Source organism: Oreochromis niloticus, linkage group LG6 (genome assembly GCF_001858045.2).
Source record: "Oreochromis niloticus isolate F11D_XX linkage group LG6, O_niloticus_UMD_NMBU, whole genome shotgun sequence".
Lineage (NCBI taxonomy): Eukaryota > Metazoa > Chordata > Actinopteri > Cichliformes > Cichlidae > Oreochromis > Oreochromis niloticus.
In genome coordinates this window covers 34,736,243-34,746,002 of record NC_031971.2, presented here as the reverse complement: position 1 = coordinate 34,746,002, position 9,760 = coordinate 34,736,243, and positions in this window count along the sequence as shown.

Genomic DNA, 9,760 nt, shown 5'->3' with positions numbered 1-9,760 from the left:
GTGATGTAAACAGTAAGGGGCTCAGTACACACCCTTGTTGTCTACGTGTGCTCACTGGGATTGTTTTAGATTTTACACTTAGTATTTTGAGTGTCTGCTGTTGCGCTGTCAAAAGGCTGCGATCCAGCTGCACATGCCAGACCCAACACCCAGCAGCAACAACAATGAGCTGTTGTGGCTGTGCTAATTGAAATCAATTAGCCTGATTCTGGCGTAAGTGTTTTCTAGCTGAGTTAGAGGATGGTTAAAGCAGGGTGGAGATGGTTCACTCTGTAACCGAACTGCAGTGAGGCCAGATTAGTTGAGACTCATGACTTGATAGGATTTGTGACAAGCCTCTCAAAAGACTTCATGGCTATGGGGCTTCAAGCTACAGGGTGAAAGTTGACATGGATACTGGATCAGAGTTGATAGGCCCTCTTTATATTGTCTGCAGTCAGCTGTAGTACCAGGCCAATAAGAGGCAGTTGTTGCACTGCTCCATAGTCTGCACCCTCAAACCTGGAGAAAAAGGTAGGTTGAGGTTGTCAAGCAGGGAATGATCATGGTCTTTTGTATTTACAATAAATTTATAGTAGGTAGCTGCATGGGGAATCCCTCATTAAATAGGTGCCTCATGTCCTTTGTATCAGACAACTTTTTGTCATATGGGCTTTTTGCTTCTCTAATTCCTCTTTTTAGGTTTTTCCTTGCAATATTGCATACTTTAGTGTCACCAGCTGTTAATGCAGCATCACAAAGCTTCAACAAGGAGCGGACTTTCCCAGTTAGCCAAGGCTTGCTGGTTGAATACAGCCTAACAGATTTAATAATAGTCACATTATTAAGTGGACTTGTTTATAAATCACAGCCTCAGTGTGTTCCTTAAGGTCGACACAGGCCCCAGTTATTACTGCCTTCTTGAAAATGCTCCATTGTGTGAGCTCAAAGCAGCTCTGTAAAGACAAAAAAACTCTACATGCTAATATCATTCATTACTGGTGGCTCTTATCTCACACTGGGTCTGTACACTGGCTTTAGCAGGATAGTTAGGTGATCAGAATTGTCAGTGGTTGCCAGTGGGAGGTAAGGGGTCTTCAATGTATGCATGTTTAAAGTCTGAGAATGTTGTAAAATCCTCTCATCTTCACAAGCTGATGTAATTCATTTTGATATGCAGCGCTAACAGGACTGAGGGAACAGATGGTCTGCTTGGGTTAGCCAGTTTAAGGGCTAACCCCAAATTAAACAAATGTATATTCAATGGGAGAAAATAATTATTTGATCATCTGCTGAATTTGTGAGATTGCTCACTTACAAAAAAAATAAACAGTCTGTAATTGTTATGGTGGTTTCATTTAAATGGAGAGAGACAGAATATCAACCACAAATTCAGAAAAAAAATTACCAAAAATTTATAAGTTGATTTCTGTGTTGCTGAATGAAATAAGTATTTGATCGTGAAAAAAACCATGACTTAGTACTTGGTAGAGAAATGCTTATTGGCAAGCACAGATGAGAGATGTAAGATGTTGTGCTAAATGTTTACACATATCTCATGAGGGATTTTGACCCGAAGGTTGATGTTTGTTAACATCTGCAGCTCCCAACACAGATTTTTTTATAGGATTGAGGTCTGGAGACTGGTTGGGCCACATGGCCATGGCCTTAATGTGCATCACCTGTAGCCTCTGCTTTGTTTTTTCGGCACTGTGTTTTAGGTCATTGTTGTACTGGATGATTCATATTCAGTCTTCTGGGTAAGGGGAAGAAGGTTGTCATCCAAGGTTTTACAGGACATAGCTCTGTCCATTGACAGTGGTGAAGTCGTCCTCCACCCTCAGCAGTAAAACAGCCCCAAATCATAATGTTTCCATCTCCATGCTTGACTGTGGGGATGGCGTTCTTTGGGTCATACTTTGGCATACAAGTTGATGCCAAAGAACTTGATTTTGGTTTTATCACACATCAGCTTTTCATAACCACTGCACTTTCTCCCAAGCCATCTGGCAAGATGGCAAGCTTAAGATAGTGCTGTGCATGTGCCTTCATGAGCTGGGAGACCCAACTGCCTTTAGATCATTAACAAGTTCCTCCAGTGTAGTTCAGGGCTGATCCACCACCTTCGTTATGATCATCCTTTCTTTGCATGGACCTCGGCCTGAGGATGATTGATGGCCATTTTTCATTTCTTCCATTTACAAGTAATCAAATAAAGCTTCCTTTTGATGGCTTTGTGATCTTGCCCATGGTGATGGAGAGGTGAAATGGAAGAAATTGATTTTGTGGACAGGTGTGCCTTATACACAAAACAAGATAAGATCAGGAGAATCTGTAATTTATTGATTGATTATAAATGGTATGGGAGGAAGACTTCTGGCAGGGTTGCAGGGGTTCAAATATTTATGTCACCCAGCAACAGTGAAATTAAGTATCATGTAATTAATCGTGATTGTTCATTTTTTTTTGTAAGTGAGCAAACTTGCACATTCAACCGGGGATCAAATAATTCTTTCCCCCACTGTATGTTGGGAACCATTCAAAGTCTGTTTCTGGACTTTTGGGAAAAAAAATCAGTGAGGGTATTTCCCAAACTGGTGGAATTTTATAATAGTCAAATGCTGATGTATCCACTGCAGATACTTCATGTGGTTATCCACTAATCCAATCTTGCAAAGATCTTTTATGGGTTGATATAATGGCCATCTTGTGATTTCCACGTTTTCAATGAAATAGAAAATAACTGGATGTCTTTGTAACAAATGACTTTGCTGTCATTTTCATGTAGAACAAAAATACAAGTTGTTTTCCACCGTTAAACTTCTGCTAAGCATACTAACAATATTACGACTTTGTTAATGTCGTAATCGAGTGTGGGCTCAAATGCTATAGATACACAAGCAAATGTTTTTTAAAAGTACGCTTACCTACATTTTTACTATCATAACAAGTAAAGGGCGATATTCCATCCAAAATATAGCTAAAACTATTTAGAATCTTGAATGTATCACCACAGCATCGTGACTGTCTCACATATAAACATATTTTGGGTGTTGATTGGCTTTAATCATTTCAAAATCTTCCATAAATTGCAATTCATAATTCTTTGAGTGACATGTTTCCTTCTTAAATAATGTTTCTAGCTTTCATTAATTGTGGTTTGTATTACATTCCATATATTAAAGGTTTTCCAGATATTCTGGCCTCTCTTTGTGTGTCTTAACCTGATGGGACTTAATGTTTCATAGTGCGCCATCTACAAAGCAAAGCTTCTGTCAAACTGTCTCTAAAATAAGCAAAGGGGGCAACTTCCTCCTGCCTAGTGTGTATAGGCTGAAAAGAAAAAGCAAAAGAAGAGTGAAAGTAGTGTGTGAAGTAATTTTATGCTACTTATGTGTCCAGTGCACAGCAACACACAAGCGCGCATGTAGACGCTCACCATGTGTTTCTGTTTTATTCTGTTTGTGCGCACGATGGCCTCCAGCTTGGCTCTCTGTATGGGAACCAGGCACTGTGGACGAGATCATTACAGCCTCATTCATTAGTCATCATTTAACTTCTGATTTGCCCTCTGTTCAGCTCAATGCCACTCACAAGACTTCTGCTGTCCCACATTAACACCCATCAACACACACAATCACATACACGTACACAAACAGCACTCATCCTGCACTTAGAAAACTTCTCCTTTAATGCTCTGTTTGTATCTTTTTGTTGTGTTTCTCTGTTTTTCCATATTTCCACATACTGTCCTGTTTCAAAATATCAAAATACTTCAAGGATCCAATTCACTCTCCAACACCAAAAAAACCCCTCAAAATAAACTTTGGCAGGCCTTTCCGTCCTGAGCGCCCACATAATCAATCATAACCAGGGCGTACAAATTCATCAGCTTGGATCCATTTTGCCGTAGTTAGAGATCAAAAGGTTGCCAGTTGACTATAGGAAGTCCAGGTACTAACCCAGACTAATTTATCTAACATGGGAGAGATTTAGCCCCCTGAGGAGATGAGGACATGGTTTTTCTCCATCACGTTGAATATCTTCGATGGGGCTCGAGGGCACTTAGTCTTGCCACAGCATATCCTGTACACCGTTTAACATTCCATTGATCAGATTAATTGCAGTTGATTGTGTCCTGTTTGAGGAAGCCTGTGAAAGTACACGTTTAACTCAACTAATTAATAAGATGTACCTAGATACAAAACACCATACCTGTTCTTCTTTTGGGGCCCCTTGATTATGATCTTTGTAAGACGGAAAAGAATGATACCAGTGTGATATATGGTTCATGAAAATAATTGAAATAATTAATTATTCTATGACGTCTTCACTTTGGTTTCTGTGGAAAATAGGGCTGGCCACCTTTATTGCTTTGTACTAGATTTTGGCAAAAAAATTGGTTTTACTTCATTTCTTAGTTTTTCCTGCTGGTTTGCCAAAGTCTTTGAAGCCTCCTGTCAACTTTGTCATTTATTTGGGCTCTCTCTTGGTCTTTCTTGTTCTCTCTCTCACTCCCTCACACACACACACACACACACACACACACACACACACACACACACACACACACACACAGGCTTTACATTTCTCTGCAATTATGAATAATTGTGACTGTTGAAATGCCCTGGTTCTCTTCATAGCTCGAGGGGGCAGTCACCTCTGCCACATCGGTTTCAAGTGTGCGTATGTTCTCACTCGTGCACACACATTTCACACGTTCAGTAAAAGGGCAACATTCAGGAAGTAGCAGTGCTTTGAAGACAGCAATTCATGTTTCCAAGCGTGGAGCACTTATTGGAGGTCAGACTGAGGGTCTATTAGCGCCCTCATATTCATTACAGAGGGTTAGAGGCGAGAGTCCCAGGGAATGGCAATACCCCCTAGTTACCATAACCTCTGGACTCAGGATGTTTTTCTGTTAGTTTTTGGTTGTTACCTCTTGAGGAAGAGTGATTCAGAGTTTGGGATTAAGTTCAGTAATTTGTCTTAGTTAAATCCCAAATTGGTGTTTAGGGGAAGACATTATTTTAAATGTTTATGTTATATTATGTGATTTCAGGATTCAATTTTTGTATTCTCTAATAACAGAATGTTGCGCCTGTAGTTTATAAATAAAAAGGAGCTAGCGGCAATGGCTATTTCAAGAATATTTGAAAGACGGTGATGAAAATCATAGTGATGATTATTGTCCAGACATGGAAGGAAAAGCAATTTTCAATTCACTGCCTGAGGATTAATGCCAGTGAGTATTTCCTCGGTGTGCTTTAAGTCATTGTGAATGTCTTCCAGCCTGATTTTAATGTACCATTACTATGCAGTAAAATATATCTGTAAGAACTTTTTTGTCTCTGTTACATGCTGGCGAACATGCCAAAATATACAATGCTCAATCTCGCATGGCTACGGAAACGAAAATTCATACAGATCAAACATGCACACACACCTTCTGATCCCCTTTAGGGAAGTAATTCTACACCACAGGCCGGAGCACATATCCTTACTGATGCTGTATCACCTCGAAGTCTGTGTCTGTGTGTTAAGCACAGATGTCAGTTTAGACTAAGGTGATCGGCCCGTTCTAACATAGCCCTGGCCCCACGGGGGTATCCCAGTGTCCTGTTGTCCTGGTGTGGGAAAGCAGAGTGTTGGATGGGGTATCCCGTAGCGCCTGACTGGCTCCTGGGCAGCAGACAGCTAAATCAGTCACAGATTGGATTATGAACGGCGAGTTATGAATACATCTTTCTTAGATTGCACACACAGGAAAACACACAGTTGTGAATGTGTCAGTGCTCTTTATTATGACTCCTATTACGATGTAGCCAAAACATGCATACCCACACCGAGATTGTTAACGCCAGTTAACGCCCTTTCTTGGTGCTTTACATATTACACTGTGTATAGTATTTATCTTTCTTTTATTCCCTGTCCTTGGAAATTTTGTCCCCTTCTCTCCATCTCTATTTCTTCTTCCTTTCTTTTTTCCCCTTTCTTCTTAGCCCTTGGGTCAAAGACTCAGTTTCAAAGTGTTGATCCTCATCTGAAATCTATTGCAATCAGCACAGGACTCGACATAAAATACATGCCTGTGAGATCTGATATGTGTGTGTCTGTGTGCATGTGTGTTCTGTGTTCAGCTGGCTTTATGTTACAATTTCAGTCCAAAATAATCAATAGAACACCTCGTAGAGCAATTGTGAAACATGTAAGATGATACTTTTTTTTAAATTTGCATTTTCTCTGTGGAATGTCATTTGATGTCTTAGATATTAATAAAAAAAAGAGCTTCTGTTTTTAAAAATATTTTTGTTTTGTTTGGTGACATTTACACAACCAAATTAAGCAAGTAAATGCTAGCATGTATGCATTCTGAAACATCTTTACTTTGCAATTCATTTCCTTAAAATCTTAAAATTTTAACAAGAAAACCAGAAGGAAAAACAAAACTCGCTAACATTCGAGAGGTTTTAAAGTCGAAATAGACGAGCCATTGTTGGGTGGATTATTTCTCAGCAGGGCTATTTCAGCTGTCATCAACCTCAGTAAGAAGTTATTATTTAGATTATAGTAATTTCTACATCTATATTGTTTTTAGTTTGTTTCAATGTGGGTTTAGAAGATGTGTGGGTTTATTTGTGAGAGTGCCCTTATGGGGCTCTTATGCCCCATGCAGGGTTTTGAGTATCCGTCCTGATGACCAGGAGCTGATAAGGTGAGTGTAGTTGTTGTCTATCATCACCCGGGATGAAACATTCCTTTCTAATAGTTTGGATCAGCCTCACAGGCTGTTAACACAGGTAAGGTAAAGACACACAGACCAATGTTACCTCTGTGTGCACTGGATGGAAAAAAATGTGGACTCAAACAATCTGCACTTTCTGTATTAGTTTTTCACCGGTAGTATTTTCTTTATTTATAAAGCTAGAGAAGTGTTTTCTTCAGCTGAACTTTTGGTAAAAAGTATAGCACTTTCCTTCAACATGCAATTAAAGCTCTTTAACTGGTCAGCGATCCCTTGTCAGAAAAATAATCTTGACATGACAGTCTAATTCATCAATAGCGTCCCTGGCAAATGAGCTGTCTTGTGTTTCTAAAAGCACAAGTAGAGTTCTTTGTAGTCTTTGTCTGTGATCATTCGGCTCGTGTGCCAGCCAGGTTAGAAAAAGGCAAACCCGTTCTCTACATTGTTAACAACATTTAATCAAAGCTCAATCAAAACAGCTACCTTTTTTCCAGTCCCAAGCCGGAGGTAAATTATGTCTATTGGAGGACGTCTTGTCTCTTTCTGCTGACAGACGACCAAAGAGAGAGCTCTGTATGTTCTTATCTTCATCTAACCCTCCTGTCAAATCAACCTGCACATGAAAGAGAGAATAGAAAAATACCCCCTGAACTAAATTGTGCTGTACTTTGTAGACTGTAGGAACTTAATAAGAATAAAAATGATCATAAAAATAACAATAATAATATTAAAAACAAATTTTAAGTTTTCAAATGTTTCTGAAAACTAAAATGTGTTTGGAATATATTTGCCATTTTGTTGGGTTCTTTTATTACCTTTATATAAACAGGAGAGGGCTCCTGGCTTAACCAGGACAGCTGATTACACTACAAATAAAACATTACTTTGGTTTTTGACACTGATTTTGAAGTTTTACTTTTTATCTCCAGCTAATTCACTTCAGCACAAACAAGAAATGCATTGGTTTCACTGCAGATAGTATTACCCATATGGGAACGGTCAGACTTAGAGCTCGAGTTCCCAGCCCATATGCTGACCACTCCAAGTATCAATCACTGCATCTAAATGACTTAAAAGAACCATATTGATTACCAATAGAGCATCATAAATCAAGACATAGACACTGGGCTTTTTTTTCTCCTCTCACTGGCGTGCACACGCGCACGCATTGGCTCGCACATACATGTACCTCATGAAATTGTAACAATAAATCTGGTCGATGGGTTTTATGGACGTGGAGATGCAGATGAAGTAATCTGATAAACAATTAGAGACAAAGAATCATCGGAAATGTGTGATGAAAAAAGATGAATGGTTATTTCAGTATGTTGCCATTTAAAAGTCAATTTGCCACAACAGGCTAGGATCAACTGTGCTTTCATTTTTCATTCCGCACACAAAGCGATGGGTTTGTCTCCTTTTGCATTTGCTCTTTGTAATGGGACACATGTTCCTCTGCTGCTTGGCCAGAGGGCATACATGAAAACTCTGCAGCGATAAGTGCATTTCATTCTGGAAATGTGTTTTTCTCACTTATTTATTCATCCCCACAACACCCTTGCAATATTGATTGAGTCAAGAGTCGCATAATTTTTTTAAGAGCTTTTTAGTTATCCAAAAAGGAGGAAATGTCTTTTTGATCGCTTAAGGTGAAATCCAACTATATTCATGACGGAGGGACCTTTAGCTCTTTTCATTTTTTTCTTCTTCTTCTGGTGTGTGTACTATTTATGTTGGGTTTGTTCTTCGCGTGTGTTTTCAGCTTAAATTTCACTTTCTCCTTTTTTTCTGCCTCCTGGTTTGCTGTGTAAGTACAGGCAGCGCATTTCTGAAACAACAAACATGACATGCACTGTGTAATAAAAGTATCCCATCTAATATTTATCACCTAAACTCTAGACTCTGTGAATTGAGTTGTGTTCTGCCACTCGATTTAGTGTGAAGATGGAGAGAGTGCTGCACACTGATGATATTTTTAGGTGTTCTGACTTGTTCAGTGTGCTCACTGGAAAAAGGAAAAGCGAGCTGAGATTTGACTTGTTTTGTTTGGTGTGAAAATGAGAGATTGTTTTAAACCAAACAAAAAATGACAAAGCTGGCCCAGATCTTTCTTATTGAGATGCACTTGTCCATTTATCAGTGCCTCTCGCTTTGCGGCACTTCAAGACCATCTGCTTCTACTGAAGATAGCATTTTCCAAAACTGCAGTACATACATACATGTATAGTTTTTTAACCCCCAGTATTTTATCACATAGTTGAACACTTGATGTTAGTTAGAGAGGAGTAATGAATTTTTGAGATGCTGCTTTTAGTCCTATAAAAAAGGTACGTGGTTGATTTGATTGTTCGTTTTCAAAATAAAAAAGTGTGTTTCCAGCTGCAGCTTTGTACTGTTAATCATTTATGTTTCAGTCAGAAAAAATGAAAAAGGCTATATGAGGTAAACAGGCTAGATTTCAGCAAAATTAGCCATTTATATCTGTAGTCCAAAGGAAGTTAAAATAAATATAAAATAAGAGACAGTGCACATTGATAAAATACAGAATGCAAACTAAAATGATCACAGATCTGGTTTGTCAGAAACCTTTGGAAAATTTTTAAGGTTTAGTAAAACTTTCTAAAACACTGTTCACTTATTTTGCACCTCGGTCATGCAGTAACCTTCAGAGCACCCTAAAGTCGAATGCTTTTGTTTTTGTTCAGAGCTCTTTAAAAGATTCTGTGAGTGAAGAATGCGATTCCTATTCGTAAGCCGGACTTTGTATTTTGTATTAAATTACTTGCTGACTCTGACTTGATTTATTTTTGTCTTATGTGTATTCCTGTTACATTTGATTTGATGATTTTTGTCATTTTGTAAATGTTTGCCTTCTCAGACAGGTCTCTCTTTTTATAACAGATTAGAAAAGCCCCTAGGGATTAAAATCGCTTTCAATCTGAAGGGGCTTAAATAAAGGTGGAATAAATACAAAAATATATATATAAAAAAATAGGATATGTAAGCATTCTTTTATTAGAGTTGGTGGCCATTCAA